The sequence below is a fragment of the Melopsittacus undulatus genome, chromosome 12 (genome assembly GCF_012275295.1).
Source record: "Melopsittacus undulatus isolate bMelUnd1 chromosome 12, bMelUnd1.mat.Z, whole genome shotgun sequence".
Lineage (NCBI taxonomy): Eukaryota > Metazoa > Chordata > Aves > Psittaciformes > Psittaculidae > Melopsittacus > Melopsittacus undulatus.
Genome location: NC_047538.1, coordinates 4,804,306 through 4,822,554, shown reverse-complemented (window position 1 = coordinate 4,822,554; position 18,249 = coordinate 4,804,306). Strand labels below are relative to the sequence as shown.

At 50.4% G+C, this 18,249-nt stretch overlaps 1 protein-coding gene across 4 annotated transcripts in view; it reads right to left on the bottom strand.

The window, feature by feature from the left end:
* Nucleotides 1-17,806, bottom strand: part of CASZ1 (castor zinc finger 1) — a 199,881-nt gene extending 182,075 nt beyond the window's left edge. For 3 of the 4 annotated variants that reach the window (XM_034068596.1, XM_034068600.1, XM_034068597.1), the window contains exon 1: nucleotides 17,679-17,806. The gene's annotated coding sequence lies outside the window, so the exon portion shown is untranslated. Of the gene's footprint in view, nucleotides 1-17,298; nucleotides 17,339-17,678 lie in introns of those variants that run through there. The other variant, XM_034068598.1, reaches the window with a different exon arrangement.
* Nucleotides 17,807-18,249: the final 443 nt, after the last annotated feature.

Genomic DNA, 18,249 nt, shown 5'->3' with positions numbered 1-18,249 from the left:
TAGACCAGAAGGCCAGACACCAAATGAATGCATGAGCAATTACATCCCACAAAAGGAGCAGCACTGGGGCTGCAGCAACATCACTAATACCTGTGGACAGAAACTGCCCAGGACTAAGCAATGTCTCAGGTGCTCATTAGTCTGCTGGATATCAGAAGGAAAAGGATTCTCTGAGGACTTCACACCCAGATCAGTCACTGTATAAAAACCTGGTGCGGGCTGGGGAGGTATGTAATACACAGAGTTACTCCAAAGGAGCATGCTATGAGGCAGGTTGTTCCCTTGGATCATCTCAGGACAAGTGAAGGTATAATTTCCTTCAAGATTCAGGAAAAAAAAGTTAATTCTCCTCTATAGGAGATACTCAGCATGGTTCCCTTTGTGCCACTACTGCTGGAAGACCAAAGTATGTGCAAGTTGAACATAGAATCATAGAATGGTTTGGGTTGGAAAGCACCTTAAGATCACCCAGTTCCAAACCTCTGCCACAAGCAGGCTGTTCAATGCCAGTCCAACCTGGCCTTGAACAAGATTAGAGAATAGTAACTCAAAACCTTTCCCAGCAGGGAAATGGCACCTCTGGGATTTGGAAAAAGGGATGGTACAACTCCCGTTGCACACCTCCATGTGTACAAGGAGAATGAAGCCCTCAAAGTTTCCCTGTGAGATGTTCAGACCTGTAGCTGGAACTCAGGAAAGCCCAAGGAAGCTGCTAAGCTTCGGATGCTTCTACACCCTGAGACACCTGCCTCCAAGAGGCATGAGGCCAACTCAGCACAGGACCTTTGGAACCAAACACAGCTCTCTGGACCCGATTTCTTTACAGCATCATTTATTTCAAGGCCAAGCAGTGGCAAAACAGTATGATGGGAACAACACTGCTATAAACAACTTTACAAAGGTGAAAGGGACCAGATAATCTGCCCATCCCTTTCCATTTCATGCCGAAGAGGAGCCCTGAGTGAAGCAGGAGGTCGCTGAACCAGCCTCTCGGGCTGGAGGCACCTTTGCTGGCAGCAGCACCGTGACTCAGCGGTGAATCAGAGACAGGCCGTGCCTGGCTGCTGCATGGGCCGGGCTATGGCAGGGAGATGAAGACAGTAAAGCAAGAGAAAGAGGGAAGTACAGGGAGCAGAGGGCAATTGGGGGTCCCCTGGGCCAGAAAGCAAAACCTACCCAAGGCTTCCACACGTTTAGGAACTCCCTGTCATCGACAGCATCTGTCAATCAGCTCAGCCCAATCACTGGCACCTCCTTCCCCAGCAGGAGCAGCACAGCCAGCACAGGGCATGATGCCCTGTGCCCACTGGCACATCTGCCACCTTGTTCTGCCCCTTCCTGACGCTCACATCAGCAGAAACCTGTTTCACAAACAGCTCTCCCCACTCTGCTCCAGCCCTTCCTCTCAGTGGGCCCAGGCAGGCAGTTTTTTTCCTCTCTCCTCATCAGATATCTCTGTCTCTCTGAAATATTCAGATGATTTGGTTTTGTTCTCTTCTCCCCCACATCAAATCCTCCCCCTGCTTGTGGAAGCCGTGGATTTCACCCAGGCACAGGAGGCTAATTTACACCCTTCAGGGTTTAAAATAGCAGTGGCGTAAATGAAAAGTCCAATTTCTTCAAATTTGCATTGTAAAACCATCCTTCAACTTCCTTGAAATAAATTTTACTATTTTATTAGTGCAAACAAAATGGTAATAAAACACTAATACAGCGCCTTGTATCCAGGGGAAGAGCTAAAATTAACATAGACCGAGCAGTGTTTGCTATTACATTCAATTACCTTTTTACTTGAGATTTACATTCTCATCCCCTTAATCTCCATAGTGGTGGCTCTGAAATCGTTCCCCACAGTCATCCCTGTGTTTGGAATGGACGGCAGGAAAGCCGCTCGCTCGCCACCACCGCTCCTGCCTCCAGCACCCCGGTGCCAGAGCTTCCCAAGTGTCCCCCAAGCATCTCTGGAGCCTCAGCAGCGAGCACTCACTGTCCTCTGCTAGTCATGCCTTAATGTCTAAACTCCAGGCACACACACCAGCAGCAAAAATACAGCCCATGTGCTATAGCTGCCTTCCCTCTGGCTCTGGAAACCATTCCTTAATTCCCAGCTACAAGCCACGTCACAGGCAAGTTTTATTATCTCCATTGTACAGGTACAAAAACTAAGGCAAAGACTGAGGACCAAAGTGGCTTTTGTACTGGAACTATTCCAGCTTTCACCTAGGACTCACTGAATTCAGCTTCTGCGCTTAAGTTATTTAACTGGGATTGTGTCCTGCAACCCAGGGATCCCAGACCCACAGGCTCAGGAAACGAACAGCTCCAGGACTGTCTGATGGAACTCAAAGAGAGCCTGCACTGAAAAGAAAGGATGCCAAGGACAGAAATCCCAGTAAACACTGTACAGGGAAGCCACTTCCCCAGTATCAGAGGCAAAGTTTTACCCAGCAGCATCTCTGGATGCTTTCTTCCAATACACAGTGATTCCGGCCACTCTCAGAACAGCCAGCCTTTGATAAGACACCACAGGAAAGTGCTGCATTGGTCCAGCTCCACACAGTGACTTTATTCTCTGCTCCTCTTTCTTCCTTTCCATGTACTGAACGCTGGACACCTCCCCTCTCCCAGGCCAAGTCAGAACATTTAACCTTCCTTTGGAGAGCATGGCCAGCACCTGCCTTACAGGTGATATCCACAACTTTGTTCACTAATTTTCATACAACACTTTATGATACCCAAATGAGATAACAGAAATTAATTAAGCACTGTGTAATATCTTTCTAACCTGGCCAAGAAACAATTCAACAGCCTTTCATCCCAGCCTGCTCACTCTCCAGCTATTCCAGCATGACAGGACCACTACAACACTGAATTCAGGCAACAGCTAAGGAGAGTAAAGGGCACTTGGGGAAGGTACCAGCCAGCATCGTAGGGAAGAGCATCTCCTGAGAGAAACCGATCACTTGAGGGTCTCCCAGCCCATCCCAGCTGTACTGAACATACAACACATGCACTGCATGTAGGTGCCTGACAGAGCCATCACTACTTGTTTGGATGGGAAAACACATCTAACTGCTCTGACCAAGTTCCAGGCAGCCCAGGGGCACTGATCTTACCTAGAGGAAGCACCACTGAACTGGCCGTAACCAGCCTGCTGAAACCCAACCCCACCAGAATGCATTGTGTCCCATGTAGCACATAATCACTCTAACTCCTAGTGCCCCTTGGGCAGCTCTCCCATAACTCCTAATTCTTCTTCTGAAAGATGAACATTGCAGGTCATTCAGCAAGAGATTTTATACCAGTAAGAACCTGCTGGCCAGTGAGCAGACAGGGAAGCCTATGGGCTAGCACTTGGAGGTATACATCCCTGGGCTATAACGTCTGAGAACTGCCCTCAAGGTTCTCTTCGTTTTCTCATCAGCAAACCCCTCTGGTTTCCACACTCTAATCCATGACTAGCATACCTATCCCCCCCAACCTGCTCCTCTGAATAGCATGGTCCCTCATCCTTCCCCTCTAGCCATCCTGATCATCATGACCGGAGGAGAAAGATCACACAAAGCATCAGTTTATAGGATAAATGATAAATGCTCCCCATCCAAATAACAACCGTGTCCCCAGGAAACCTTCCATCTGTCCACCTTCTAGAAGGCAGCACACACAAGCCCTAATGCAAACAGAATTATCACAAGACACCTGAGCAAAACAAAAAAAGCCCAAACAATGAAGAGTAGGAAGAAGAAACCTGCCCAGGAGCACAGGGCTGAGGTTGGTTTCAGCTGGTCTTCTGCCCCTTTTTTCTGTTCTCTTTCCCCTGCTCCCCTGAACAAAGGAAGTTTGTTGTCAGGCTCAAACATTTCCTGGGCCTTGTCCGAGTTCCACCTTGTTTTCTTTTTCTCCCCACCCTGTACAAATAAAGCAAAACCCAACTGGCACCACCTGTGAGGAAAGGACAACTAAATGCACAATTTTTATCTTTTCTTTCTTTTCTCCCTCCTCCTTTTTCCCTTTTTCTTGGCCAGAAGTTTTGGGCAAAGGACAAAAGGTATTGTTGGGTAAGCATAATTCCAGTGGCTGAGTCACGCTAAGACACTAAAGGGCTGGCTGCTGCTGGGGTAGGGAAAGCCAAGCTGCTGCTTCGCTCAGTGCAATGTGAATGCCAGCAGCACCACTGCAAGCTCTGCCAGCCCCGAAGCACAAGGGGCAATACAGGATTCCCATCACAAGAGAAATAACACAAAATCCTGGTACAAAGATCTTCACCTAAGAAATCTCAGGAGGAAATACTGTTACACAGGAGAGGCTGTATGGGCTCCTCCATGGAGACTGTAAAGGTTGTGAAGGTCATAGTAAAGATGAGGGAAGGCTAAGATGCCTCCTTTGGTTCTCCATCCAGGTTGCCATTTTGATTTCACGACACAAGTCATACCCAAGAAGCAACCTCCTTCCCCCCAGTTTCAAGCCCTTTGGGAACTCACATTGCCCTGAGGACCATCAAATGGGCAGGGGCCTTCCAGGCTCTACAGTGATGCAGATAATCACCAACCCACTTCTGGCTGCAAATTAAACGGTGCCCCAAGCGGGCACTTGCTCGGAGCACATTCAAAAGCACACTGCAGACCCTGCAACTCGATGGTACATTTGGGGGAGCTGGAACATTGGCTGCTTGTTTATTTTATGATGCACTTTGGTCTCTCTCAGTTGCACTGTTATCCTACACCTGCTCACAACCCTTTCTCCAGGCTGATAACAGAGTGTTGTGTGGAGCGGGCGCCTGGCCCGGCTCTTTTTGGTTTTAATGGCACACGTGGATGTGGTTCCAGATTACCAATACTCAATCAGGGAAAAGGTGGAAAATTTCCCTAAATAGGCACAAACACGTCAATGATGTGGAGCAAGGTCCTCAAATGGATGTAAAGAGGACAAATGTCTTTGTTGATCAACCCTCCCTGGAGCTAATCCTGCTTTCCCAGTGGCACATCTCCTTCTGGAACCCACACTCACACAGGGAGTTACACTGCTCCTAAGTTTCTTTAATGCAGACGTAGGCCTGGCCTCTTTCAACAGTTCTGGCATCTTTTCATGGCAGACCCCATGACACACGGAGGCGGCTGAGAACAAGGAATCATGCTTTTCCAGGAATGGGGAATCCAGATTTTCTGGTTTATAAATTTTCCCATCTGGATTTGTTTTGCTGTTCATAGGGTAGATCACCAGAGATAAGGAGAGAAAGCACAAAAGTATCAGAGCAGTGGCAGCCCTGACGGGCTCAGATGAGTTTCTTGCATGTCACAATCTCCTGTTTGGGCAGAAATTTGAATGCCTTTTCCAGCAGCAACATGGATAAACTGGCATCTCCCAAGGGGCTTTTTCAGCTCTGCTGCTGCCTAAGGGTTCTGTGACGTAGGGACTGAGGAGCTTGGACATGCCCGCTCTCAAGGCTGTCTCCATAAGGACATGGTAACTACTCTGCCACTTGCATGGCAAAACTTAAGATCAGCTGAGCCTTCTTAGGGCGAAGCCCATTAGAAGAGCCTATAGACAAGCAGGTTATTACTTGAAAGAGCTGCAATGAAAGACTGTTGGGAAAATCCTGCACTAGCTCCCAGATGGCATAGGAAGGAATGAGGAGGTTGTCTCCATGGAACAGAACCAGTAGCTTCATCTGTCCTCAGCAGCACAGGGCCTGTCAGAGCCTGTTCTCTGGGGAAGAATCCCCCGGGATCGCAGCTGGATGATGTCAGAACAGATCTCCCAAGTCCTACCAAGCTGTCCCCTTGTCCTCAGGTAAGACAGGACCTATCAGGGTCACTCTTCCCACTTCTGCAGTCTGGTCCCAAGGCTCTTCCAGTGCCACTGGCTGTCCATGTACAGAAAGGCACCTGCAGACTAGAGCAGAAATGGGCCTGAACCCTAAAGATTATGGTAGGGAAGAGCAGCAGCAGTGGAACCAAGGTGCCAGGGGCTGCGACACCGTGTTTGTCCTCCCCTGCCAGCCCTAAGCCAGGCTGCTGAATTTACACAGCAAGGACAGCCTGCTAAAGCAGAGCGGCGGCTGTCAGCTGGGAGCCTCTGCACACTAAGCTCCTGGTTAAATGTTTTCATCAAAACCAGAGCGAGAAAGTGCAGAGCAAACACCACCAATTAGAGGCTGGGATGAAGCGTTCCTGCCAGCAGATCTGGTGAGAGGGCCATGAGTCACCTTAACCCTTTGGGAGCCAGAGCCAGCACAACAGGAGGAAGATGGGAGAGGAAACCTCTCACAAGCCTTTCATTTGCATCTACTCATTTTCCTTTATCTGTAGGAAGTTGAATTCAGGAGTGAACACTTGCTGTGCTTGGAGCTGTATTACCCCCATAACCTCTGCCCTCACCATTCTCATACCTGGAGGAGATTGAACCAGGCAACCCATCCACACCAGTGGAGATGGTCACTGGGAGCAGGAACAGAGCCTGCAAGTCGCACAAGGAGGAGGTCTGGGCCTGGCTATCCCTCAAACCATCTCTACCTTTCAAGTCCATTCCAGCAAACAGAAAATATCACATCAGTTTTGCTGAAGGCTGAGGTGTCAATGGTAGTAACATGGCAGTATTCCATGCCTCATTCAAAGAGAAAAGGATCTGTCTCGGACAAAATGCTTCCCCATCAGAAACATGATAAAATGCAGCCAGCAGTATGAGAAGAGCTGGAATCAGGATAAGGCAGGAATGCCCCTCTTCCCCTGGACTGCATCTTCCTAGCTGCTGTTACTTGTCTAATTTCTGAACATATAAAAGGTGATCAAGATTTAACTGTGTTCTTGGGTTGAATTCCCTCTCAATGCCAGTAAAACACTGCTGTCTGAGGCAGGACTTAGTGCAATAGCCTAAAGTTCAGCTTTCTAGGAGCATCAAACATTGCAACGTTGGAAGTGTTCAGAGATCAGTCCCTTCTGCAGCAACAAACCCTCAAGTCAGAGCTGCACTTGTACTCACCATCACTCAAACACCCAGTGACTCCACCTCAGCCCAGCACTGAGCACATGCCACTGGAAAGAGACTGTGCATGGACCAAGTCCTGCCCCCCTGCAACACGACCCCATGGAGGTGGCACTGCTGCAATGGGTGGCATTTTGGAAGGTTTCAGCAAGGGAGTCTCCACCAGCCAAGCTCAAGGTGAGGTATACAAACGGACACGGGGCAATGTGAAGATGGGGCATTCACCCACAGCAGGGAGGCTAAAAGCTGAGAAGGGATAAATGAAGTTACCACAGCAGCTTATACTGGGGATATCCCTTTCAATTTAGGACCCCAAAGGGCTGTGCATGGTGCAGGCAGGCTCTGTCCCTCCACAGTTCTGTGTGTCCAAAGCTGGGCCCCCCGAAGCTGTGGATTTCGAGCATACCACGACCACTGGAGCAGACGGCTCCAGATCCTGCTGAGCCAGCTTGTGGCTGTATTCAAAATTGAGCAAATTTACAGCTGTAAGCTGGGAGTTTATACAACCCCGTAACGTGTTAGGGATGGCTGACCAAGCCCGAACGATCGCTCCCCAGCCGACAGGAATCACTGCTTAGACCCTGAGCCTATGGTAGATTTGAGTATTTTCTTTCCCTTTCTCTATCGCATTGGTGGAGGGGTAGAATAGAACACATCTATTTTTGTTACTTTCCTCACCAAAGACAAACTAAAACCAAATCTCAGGTTCAAGCCACCAAGTTCATCAGCTGGAGGCCGTAACACACCCAGTGACCATCTCCTAGGACAAGGCTGCTGTATCTTTCTCTCTTGCAAGGTGAACAGCTCTACAGGGCTCAATGTATTATCACCAGATGCATTATCTGCACTCATTGCTGGCCCCTTTTGAACAGATACGTCCCTCTCTGTTTGCACCAGACCCCACAAACACTGCCCTGCTCCAGCCTGGGCTGGAAGAAAATGTGGTCCAAGTTGAGTTTAGCACAGCAAATACATTGCCCAGAACAGATCTTCCTCCCGTCTCCTTCGCAAGGATAAACAGCTGGAGCAGTATCAGACTGAAGTGATCTGAACCTGGATTCACAAACAGCAACACAAGGAGCCTGCCAAGTAACGGGCAGGCAGCAGGCAGCAAGTGGAAAGCAGGACTCCAGGAGCCCTCTGATGGGAACAAAATCAGCATCATTCACTGTGCCTGCAAATGTGAAAGCTCCGCAGCCGAGGAAAGCACAGGGCTGCATGTAACAGCTTCGACCTAAAATCCTCTGGTTTTATTACAGCATGGCCCCAGTTCTTCTCTGAAAGGCATTTTCAGCAGGAAACCCAAACAAGATTTAACTGCACCAAGGCTGGAAGAAGGGCAAGGGGCCTCTCCTGGGACTTACTTTGCCGTGTGCCCACAGACAAGACAAGGACAGTCACACCAGCCTCAACGACACACACACTTGTGAGCATGAGGTGCTCAAGCATGATGAGAGGGAGAGAGACCTGCCTCGGTCATTACACAGTGCAGGCACTCCATTCCCTGCCCTGGGAGGATGCAGTGTTTCTAGGACATGGCTAAGGAGCATTAACAGGTCTCCCCTTTCCCCTTCCACTCCATCCTGAATACATAACAGCCCAAAACATCAATACTTTACATGAGTTAAAGAGCCAGCTGAGGCTTAGGGACTCAGGCAGCATAAAACACTCTTCAGCATCCAGCCCCCATGTAAGAAAATGAAGTAAACTGGGACCCTTTGGTTGAAGTCTTAAAGAGGAGAGTGGAGAAGGGGAGCTTTCCACCCTGGCTGCTGGGTGAGCAGGGATCACACCGCCTGCTGCCGCTCCCACAGGTTAAAATACTTAAGTCCTCCAAGGTGCAGCTTAATTTTCTTTTTTAAAAGAGAAAAGTGTCAGTCTAATTAGATAAATCCTCCAAGCACGTGGCCCGGAGTTCGTCATGGAAATTAACCTCCTTGAAAGATCACAGTGACTGAAATAAGAAACTGTGTGTTTTGGCATAGTGCAGTGAAATGGGAGATGCAGGCTGCATTTCATACACCTTCCCTTTCATAAACCTGCCGCGTTTCATATCTGCCCTGCTGGCCCTTAGCTCGGCACCAAGACTTTATCTCCCAGTGCCTGTTTGCAAATCGCTGCCGAGAGGTTACAATAACCCCTGGGAGAGATTTTGCTGGCTCACCAGTGTGAAAGGACACCACTCCTCTGGTATAAAGCTGGGCCAGCCTGAGGCACTGGGGGAGGGAGGGGCTGGTCCCCAGCAGCCCTACAGAGAGGATGTTCTGCAGACACAGCCACCATGGGAAGCAGCCAGCCTGGGAGCTGTTTGCCAGCCTCATCATGCAACACGCAGACAAGTGGGATTGTGTGCAGCTCTCACTGCCATGGGCATGGGCTGAGCGGGGCAAAGGGACAGACCTCGAAGCCACAGGCTGCGATCACGTATCTCGGTTTGGATTGTGCCAGCTGTGTTCAGGATTTGTTACTTACTATGCTCTACCCAGCCACCATGGAAGTCATACTGCTTAGGAATAAAAAGCCCTGACCCCTTTGCGATTGAAAGCAGGTGCAAAACCAGGAAAGGAAAGATCTGGCTTACAACCAAGAGTCAACTGTCATCCCTACCCTCAAGCCAATGTCAGGACCAGAACCAGATTATTCCATGCTTTCAGGAAACATTGGCCTGTCAACTTTTCTTCCAACCCACCAGACACACTTGTGCCAGGGCCACACTCCCAACACTTGTTCCACAAGGATTGCTGCAGGCTGTTCCTAGTGGTTACATGCTGTTTCAGTATGTAACTGAAAGAAGACCCCTTTTACAGTTCTCAATAGTCCTTCCCCATCAAAGGGATGTAAGGATTCTCTTTCCAACCTTTCCAGTTTACACTGTCCTTCCAAAGGCTGCTATCCAAAACTAAACCCCCCTGAAAAATCTGTAGAGTTCATCTTTCTCCTTCCTTCCCAAGCCTGGTACATGCGATGCTGTGCTCCCTCCCAGCACCATGACCAGCCGTGCCACTGACTTCACAGGCAGAAGGATCAGGACCAACCTCAGAGACCAACTCTGAAGTGACCTGTTGTATTGTCATTGGAATGACAGGCCCTATGGCTCACAATTTGGAAGCAACTTACTTTGTTTCAGAACAGCACTGCTAGTGGCAGAGCAGATACAGGATACCTCCTAGAGAGAAAACTACCCCAAAATGCCATGGCAGGCAAGGAGCCAAAGGCCCCAAAGAACTGACAGCTCGGCAGATGTGGATCCCTTTCCTACAGCGCTTACTGCAGACAAGGCCCCACAGCTGGATGGCTCCGGAGCCTGCTTGGGAATACGGACTCTTGTACCTCCAGGTCCTGTTCTACAGCAGCTCAATCACACATGAAAGGTATTAGCTGACACCACACGGAGCGAGTACATCCCACAGTACAAGGGGCTGCTCCTCCTTGCTACAACTCCACAGCCACCTCAGAAACGAGTTCCCAAGGCAAACGATGCACAAACCCTGCACTCGTGTTTGCTGCTGCTCCCTCAGCTCGGGGTTGAGACATGCTGGAAGGGCACTACCAGAGAAACCAGGATGAACTCAGCCCTCACCCAGTCTCTTAGTGGTTCTCTGCCAAGTACAGACAAGCCCCACAGTTCCATTACTAATAACTTAATACCTAATAATATTACCAATGTAACATTTAACCTTGAAGCCGAGCACCTGGACCAAGAAAAATCAGCAGTTTAGCAAGATTTCCACCTCGCTGTGTTTGGCTTCTCCTGCCAACTGATCAACCCCCAGCATCCACACCTCCTTCCCACCTGCTCCGAGGTACTTGCAGTCATTTAAAAATAAAATGTAAGGCTCCTACTTCAGCCAGAAGTAGACAGAGAGAGAACAGGGACTGCAGGAGGGAAAAGCCCCTATTTAAGTGCTGTTCCAACCCCCTCTTCAGGCTTTGGATGCATTAGGCAAACTCCCAATTAGAGCAGTCCCTTCTGCCTGCAACTGGACTTGAGATAAGGGACAATAAAGAAGGGCCAGTGGGCATCACGGAAGGCTCAGCCCCTTCCATTACACACTGAGAAGGGCTCTGCCAACCCTGAAATGTTCATTTCCAAAAGGAACATGCACACCCTTTAGAACGGGTATGGTGAAATCTGCCTGGAGAGGGAAGGACCCAGCAACGCAGGCAGGCTCCTGACTCCTTGTCATCAGAGCCAGCAGCCCTGCCCCTGAATTCACTTCACGGGTGTCCTCCTTTAATGCTACACAGGCTCAAAACCCCCAGCGCTGCTGCGAGCACACTGCTGAGAGGTCGAGCGATATCAGAATCCACGACGGATTCCAAGACATCTCCATGTTTTGCTGTCAGCCTGAAGTTTGAATAAAGGAGCCCACCAGAAAGAGTGAATGAACGTCCCTGGCAGCTGCCTCGCAGAGCCGAGCCTGTGCTTTAAGCCACCTAGTGTCCGAGCCCGGGTGCATCCTGCCCTTCCAGGGAAGCCAGCTGCTTCAGGAAATCCAGGCAAAGAGCAGTTGTGATACCCACCAAGGCTGAAACGAGAAGAGCCAAGAACAGGGTGCACAGGGTGAGAAGCACGAGAGGGCCCACCCCGAGCTGAGGAAGCAGGCACTGAACTGGAGGCACAGCAAAGCATCCGGCCCAGCACCCACTGGGCACTGCAGGGCCCTCGAGCACAGGGTGGAAAAGGGAGGACAGTACCCTTGCTCCTTAAACCAGCATCCGGCAGAGAACATCACCATTAGAGGCCAACATTTCAGCCCTGAAATGGGGCTCGCCATGGCTGGGCCGCAAACTTGGAGACAACTTTCCCTGGCACAGGCCTGTGGAACAACACGGAAGCGCCCCAGAGCCACCAGCCCCACTAACCCACGTCTGCTCCTTGAGACATCACTTCCATGCACAGCTCCTCTGCTGCCCCGCAGCAGCCCCCTCCTCCTCGCTCTCTTTCTCTGTGTCCTCGAGACTCCTCTCACCTTGAGGAGTGTTAGGATTACCCAGCATTTACACTCAATGCTCCTCTTTATTCCTTAAGACTTATTAAGAATGATAATGAGCTCCAAAGCAGTGACACGTCTCTCTCTCCCCCTCTGTCGCGCTCTCTCTCTCTCTCTCTACGTGCCTTTTCCGTCAAAGGCACACAGGACAAATCCGACCAAAAAAAAAAACCCTGACAATATGGATCAAGGACACACGAGGATTTAGATTCCACAAATCCTGCCTTTTTTTGTGTTGTTTGTATCATTCCCACTCAAATTCCAACCCCCTTTTTCCTCTTCTTACTCATATTCTCCCCCCTCTCCCTCTCTCTCTCTACCCCAACCCTCTCGGACTTTGAATGAGAAGGAAGCAGAAGAAGAGGAGAAGAAAGCTGCTTGCCTGGAAAACCTCGTTAATGTGGAGCTCTTAAACGCTTGATTAATTTTAGCTAAATTTACGATGTGCTCTCGCTTTGCTTTGAAGCTGCAGCCTTCGGTACCAAAAGCAAGTTAACTTTCAGGTCCTTCTTGCCAGCCCCACTGCCCCCTAATCCTTGGATGCCCTGCTTGGGTACACACATACATATATCGGAGAGAAATACCGTAGCAGGGCATGGAAGCAGTCGCCGTGCCGGGTGTTCAAAGTGGTTCGATTCAAATGCCTTCAGCACAGCCTACTAATCACAACCTGCAAACTCCCAACTTCCAGCTATTTAACTTCCCAGAGAGATCAGAACACAAAATCACTGGTCAGCCCTTCAACAAGAACAGGAAACAGAGAAACATAAACCCCAATTCCAGGAGAAGTGGCTCCAAGTTGCATCTGCTCACGCCACGGGAACGCCAGGCTCTCGGCTGCATTCGAAACATCAGGTTCTCCCAAAGCCACCTTTAAACCAGCTCTACGCTTCGCCAGAGGGAAAAACTGAACCTAAGGAAACCTGATCGACAGATTGATACATATCCTGACCTATACTTCAATATTTCAGTCATCTCCCCAGCTTCTTCCTACCCAGTATTTGCTTTTATTCTTTGTCTCCCTCTGCTAGGCTCTGTTTTTCTGATACAGACATCAGGAGGTTAAGGGCTCAATTATCAAGTCTGTTGAATCCTCAGCTTCACGTTACTTAGGGGGTTCTCTGTTGCTCTTTGGAAACTACGCTGCAAAACCTCCTTCCCTCTCGCCTTTTCTTCCTCCTAACTTGCAATGTCTATTCCCAACACCCCCCCCCTGCATGTGAACCCACAAATGTATTTGAGATCAATGAAGAGAAACCGTGAATTGGGTTGGGAGAGAGGAACGTGAATAAAAATAACCCTGCGCGAGCCTTAGCCGGAGTGAACCTGGTGCGTTCCCGATCCTGAAACCTAAAGTAACATCCACATGGAATTCACAAAATATGATTCGAGTGGTTCTAATTAGCCCCGGTCTGTGGAAAAATTGGAAGGAAGCGGCTCTTTGATTAATGTTACAAACCAGAAAGGAAACAGATTTTAAAAGTTAAAGTAGCAGCACTGTGGAATACAGAATCATTACCAGCATACATTTCTGATACCTGCTTCAATCAGACGGCTTGGGGTTTTGTTTTTAGGGGTTTCTTTTCCTTTTTACTTGAAAGGGGAAGAAAAAGGAAGACAGGATGCAAGTAAAAGCTTTTGTTTATGGAAGTGTGCGGCGCTTTTATCTCCAAAGGAATTTATATAGCTGGACTGTGTATAAATCCTTCTGAAAATGAAATTAGCAAAACCAAAACAGGGGTGAAGGTGCTGGGGGGGAAGAAAATCACCACCTCAGTAAATCATAGGGGATAACCAGCCCCTGGCTTGGACAGATAGCAAATTCAGCTTTAATAGGAAGAAAGAGAGTTGGAAAGGGAAAGGACGGGGTTCATACCTGCAGCAAAGTCCTTGCAAAAATGGGGGGCTATTTTTAAGAAGCTTCTGAAAGTTACTGTGCAAGTTTGCTTGGGCTTGAAAAGAAAAAGGAAATCAGGGTTTTTTTTTCCAGCTAGCTTGATTGTTTTGGGTGGAGCTCAAGCGTGTGTGTATATATGCTGTATATAAAAATGAATTACTAATTCTTTCCTGGAAACTGTTTGAATTGCAATCTGCAAGATACAAAAACACACCTTTATTTTAACACTGATTTTAATACAGATAGAAAGGAGGGGAGGGGGATAGAGAGGGAAAAGCTTTTCCCCAGTACACAGCAAAACCCTTCAGCAAGAACAACACCCAGAGACCCCCGAGCCACTCGCACACACTTTGCCCAGCTGCACACACCAACTGAACTCCAGCTTGCAGGGGCTTTTCCCTGTACCAAGGCTTCGCTCTGAAACTGCCAGAATGACAATGTCATGTGCGGGGAAAGCTGACACTTGGCACTTTTAAAAAGAAATGAAGGAAAAATAAGCTGTTGACTTCTTGGTTAAAGTATTTTCTTGTTCTAACTCATGTTCTTATGTCACTGGGCTAAAAAAAAAAGAAGAGGAGGGAGAGGGAGAGAGAGATATGACTTTCCTTGAATGATCTGTTTAACCTAAGCCAGAGGAAAAAAAAAGAAGTCATTAATTACTTATGTGAGCTATTGCTTCTGAAAGACAATAAACCTGCCTGGTCGCCATGGATATGACATATTTGCTCTGAAAACAACACAATAATTAGCAAAGGGGAAAGATACAAGGAGAATATGCAAACTCCTGAGTTTAAAGCCATAGTGTTTCCTTTTCACCCCCCCCTCCTCTTTTTACTTGTCAGAGTCAATTCTGTTTGGCGTTTAGATCAAACAAATAAACTGAATATTTACCAAAAATTTAAATATTTTAAATGTTTCATCTCACTGTGAATTAAAAAAAAAAGGGGGGGGGGGTAAAGGAAGAAAAATTAAACAAGGAAAAAAGATAAAGTCCAGTATGGACAGATTATAACCACCAAGGTGTTCCCCATCTACGTGTAGGTGCATATAGGGGCATCTATGTGAACTAGAAACGTATTTACACACACACCCCCCAACATATATGAGCTATAAGGGTTATATGCACTATATCCTATAGATATCCTTTTATTGTTAAGCTTAGTACAGCAGCACAGCGAGAGGAAAAACATCTCTGTTTTAGGGGGTGGCAACATTTTGCAGGTACACTAAGAGAAAGTGCAAGAAGGGAGTTGAACCGTGTTCAACGCGCATCGTGCTGGGAGTATTTTCTTTGCAAACCCTTTAACTTCCCTCCAGAGGATGAGCAAAACCCCACAACTGGTGTGCCCCGAGAGCCAGCCTCCTGCCCACAGCAGCTGAGCTGGAGTTTGCCAGCTTGAAGCATAAACCCCCAATAATAATTCCTTCTCTCCCCTCTATGACTTGTTAGAAAGTGCTGTTACCCTGAACCCCATGCAATCATGCCATGGATAAGTTAAGGAATAATGAAAACTGAGTTGGACACACGGAGACTTCTTTGAAATCATTTATAAATGTTGCGGGGAAAATGTTTTTTAGATTGCTCTCTCATTAAGATGAGACAAAGACTATTAAAACCTTCTCTAATGCGGTGGCTTTCTGGATTCTGACCTTCCACATTTAGAAGCCAAGTAATAAAAACACCCTAACAAGCACTTTATCTTTAGAGATATTTGACTTTGAACTTATTTTAACATTAAAAAGAACTTGGGAGGTATAAAAATAACAATGGAGTTGCCACAAGTTTCTCTTGTTGTTGTTGTTGTTTTCATAGCTCAAAAAAGAGAAAACCTTCAGAACAAAATAAGCAGATTAAGGAAACATCCCCCTAATTTAACTGCCTCTTTTTCTATTTTTTTTAACAATAGTTTTTAGCTGGACTCTTTGATCTTGAAAGGGTTCTGCTATCTTGTGTGATGAGGGGGGAAAAATGATCTGTTTTAAATGATGATGCAAAAAAAAAGGATCAAAGCCCTGACTTTCTGTTAGCCATAATAAGCTCTGTCTTGCACAAAGCTTCAACTTCAGGCTTTAATATATAAAATATACAGAAGCCCAATAAAAGCACTGAAAAGGTACAAAGTCTGAAAACAAAAGGGGACGCTGCTCCTTTAAACGTTTTAGTGCATATGGAGTTTGATTTCTGAAAGAGATCAGTTTAACATCTCCATAGAAACCAGCAACAGATTATCATCAACAGAATAAATAACTAGTCTAATAAATTAAACAGGAGGCATAAGATCTGGAAACTTGATTACTGAAGTTCAACAATATTCCCCCATAAACTCTGCCAAAGCACCTTTAGGGCAGCTAACAAGGTGGCAGCGACACACAGATAAAGGGTTGGTGGGAAGCAGGCAGGACTTGTGGAAAGGAGAAGTCCAAAACCTCCGCAAGAAATTATTGCACGCTAAGAGTCAGCAAATCAATAGAGGAAATAAATTCATCAGCGAAGTTTGGGGAGGGACAGCTCCTCTTGCAGGGAGCCGGCGGAGCGGGCAGGAGGGGGCACGCACACCGTGGCCGCGCCGCTCCGGAAAAGTTTCCCCTTCGCAGCCCGAAGGGGCCGGAGCGTTCGGGCCGATCGCTCGAAGCCGCCGCGGTTCGGAGCCGCCTCCAGCCGCGACCCAAACCCCGCAAAGTTTGCCCGACAAGTTGCCCGGCCCCGGGGCGAGCGGCAGCGCCGGCCCCACCGCCCGCCCGAGCCTCTTGACAGCTCGCTCGCTGCCCCGACCGAGCCCCCGGCAGCGGCCGCTCCGCCGGCCCGGAGCTCAGGGTCCGGCCCGGGGCCGCTCCCCGCCTGCCCCCCCCGCCGGCCCGGCTGTGAGTGACGGCTCGGACACCTGTTCCCCGTCCCCAGAGCCTCCACCGCGGGCAGCGGCTCCCCGGGGAGCCCCGGCCCGCACCCCCCGCCCGCTGCCGCCGCCGCCCCGGCCCCGGGCGGCCGCCCCCCGCTGCCCCGCCGCGCACGGGGGGAAAGGGGGGAAAAAGGGGGCGAGAAGGGGCAGGAGGCGGAGGGGGGAAACTTCCTGGCTCCGGATGGCAAATCAGCTGCGCATTCTGCAAATGCCACCGGGTAAAAATAACCTGCTGCTTCGCCCGGGGGGCCGGGCACCGGCTGCCCCGAGCCGCGCTCCCAGCCGCCGCGGCCCCTGCCCGCCCCGTCCCTGCCGGGGGGCTGCGGCCGTCCCGCTGCGGCCGAAGCGCTGCCGGCCCCGGCCCGGCCACTTTGCAGAAAGTTCTCCGTCCCGGCTCTCCCCTCCGGCACCCGGCCCTGCCCGCCCGGCGCTCCCGCCGCCGCTCGCCCAACTTTGCCTCCGTGTGTCCTCCCTCCCCCCCGGTGCCTGCCCCCGGGACCCCCGGGCAGTGCTGCGCGGCTGCGGTTACCTGCGCCGGGCGCGGAGCGGGAACACGTGTTCCCCCTGCCCGGGCTCCTGCCAAAGTCCTGCGAATTGACGGGCGCCTCCGCGGCCCCGACTCCGCCGCCGAGCGCGCACGGCGCTGCCCCTCCGGCCCCCGCCGCGGCACACACACCCCCCCCCCCGCCGCCGCCGTCCGCCTCCCGCGGAGCCGGTCCGGGCGCGGCCGGCCCCCGCTTGCCGGCCGGTGCCCGCGGAGGCTGCGCGCTGCCCCCGGGAGCCGGGCGCGGAGCGCGGTGCCCACCTGCCGGGCAGCGCCGCCCGCCCGCGCAGCGCCGCGGTCCCCGGTGCCACCGAGCCGGGGCTGCCGGTGCGGGGCCGGGGCCGGGCGGCAGCGGACGGGCTTACCTGCACTTGGGGCTGCTTTGGGTGACTTTCCAAGTCAAGGGAAATGTGTGTGTGTTTGGGATGCAGGCTGCAGCGCGCATGCGCCATCAAACTTGCCCTGATCCCGGATTTTTCCTCCTCGCGCTCCCCTTTGCTTTGATTATTGAATTTTCCTATTTCTAACAGGAGGGCGGGCCGCGAGCAAAACCCGGCCTGGAGCACGCCGCCGCCTGCCCCGGCCCGCCCGCACAGGGGAACGGGGGGAGCGGCGGGGAGGGAGCGGGCACGGAGCGGACTCGGTCTCCAGGCAGGCAGGGCAGGCAGGCAAGGCAGGGGCGACTGCAAAACCCGGACCGGATCGCCCTCCCCTGGCAAGGGAAAAAGGCAAGGAAGTGTCCCCATTTCCCAGCCCCAGCGGGCACTTTCCTGCCTCCTGCCCTGTCCCTGCGCCAGGCGGTGCCTCTGCCCAGCGAGGCACTGGAAGTGTTATAAAATGCTCTATTTTGCAGGCCGGTGACCTCTGCTCACCTCAGCTCCCTGACACCAAACTCCACGGGGATCACGAGTAACCAGGCTGCCAGTGTTTATTCTC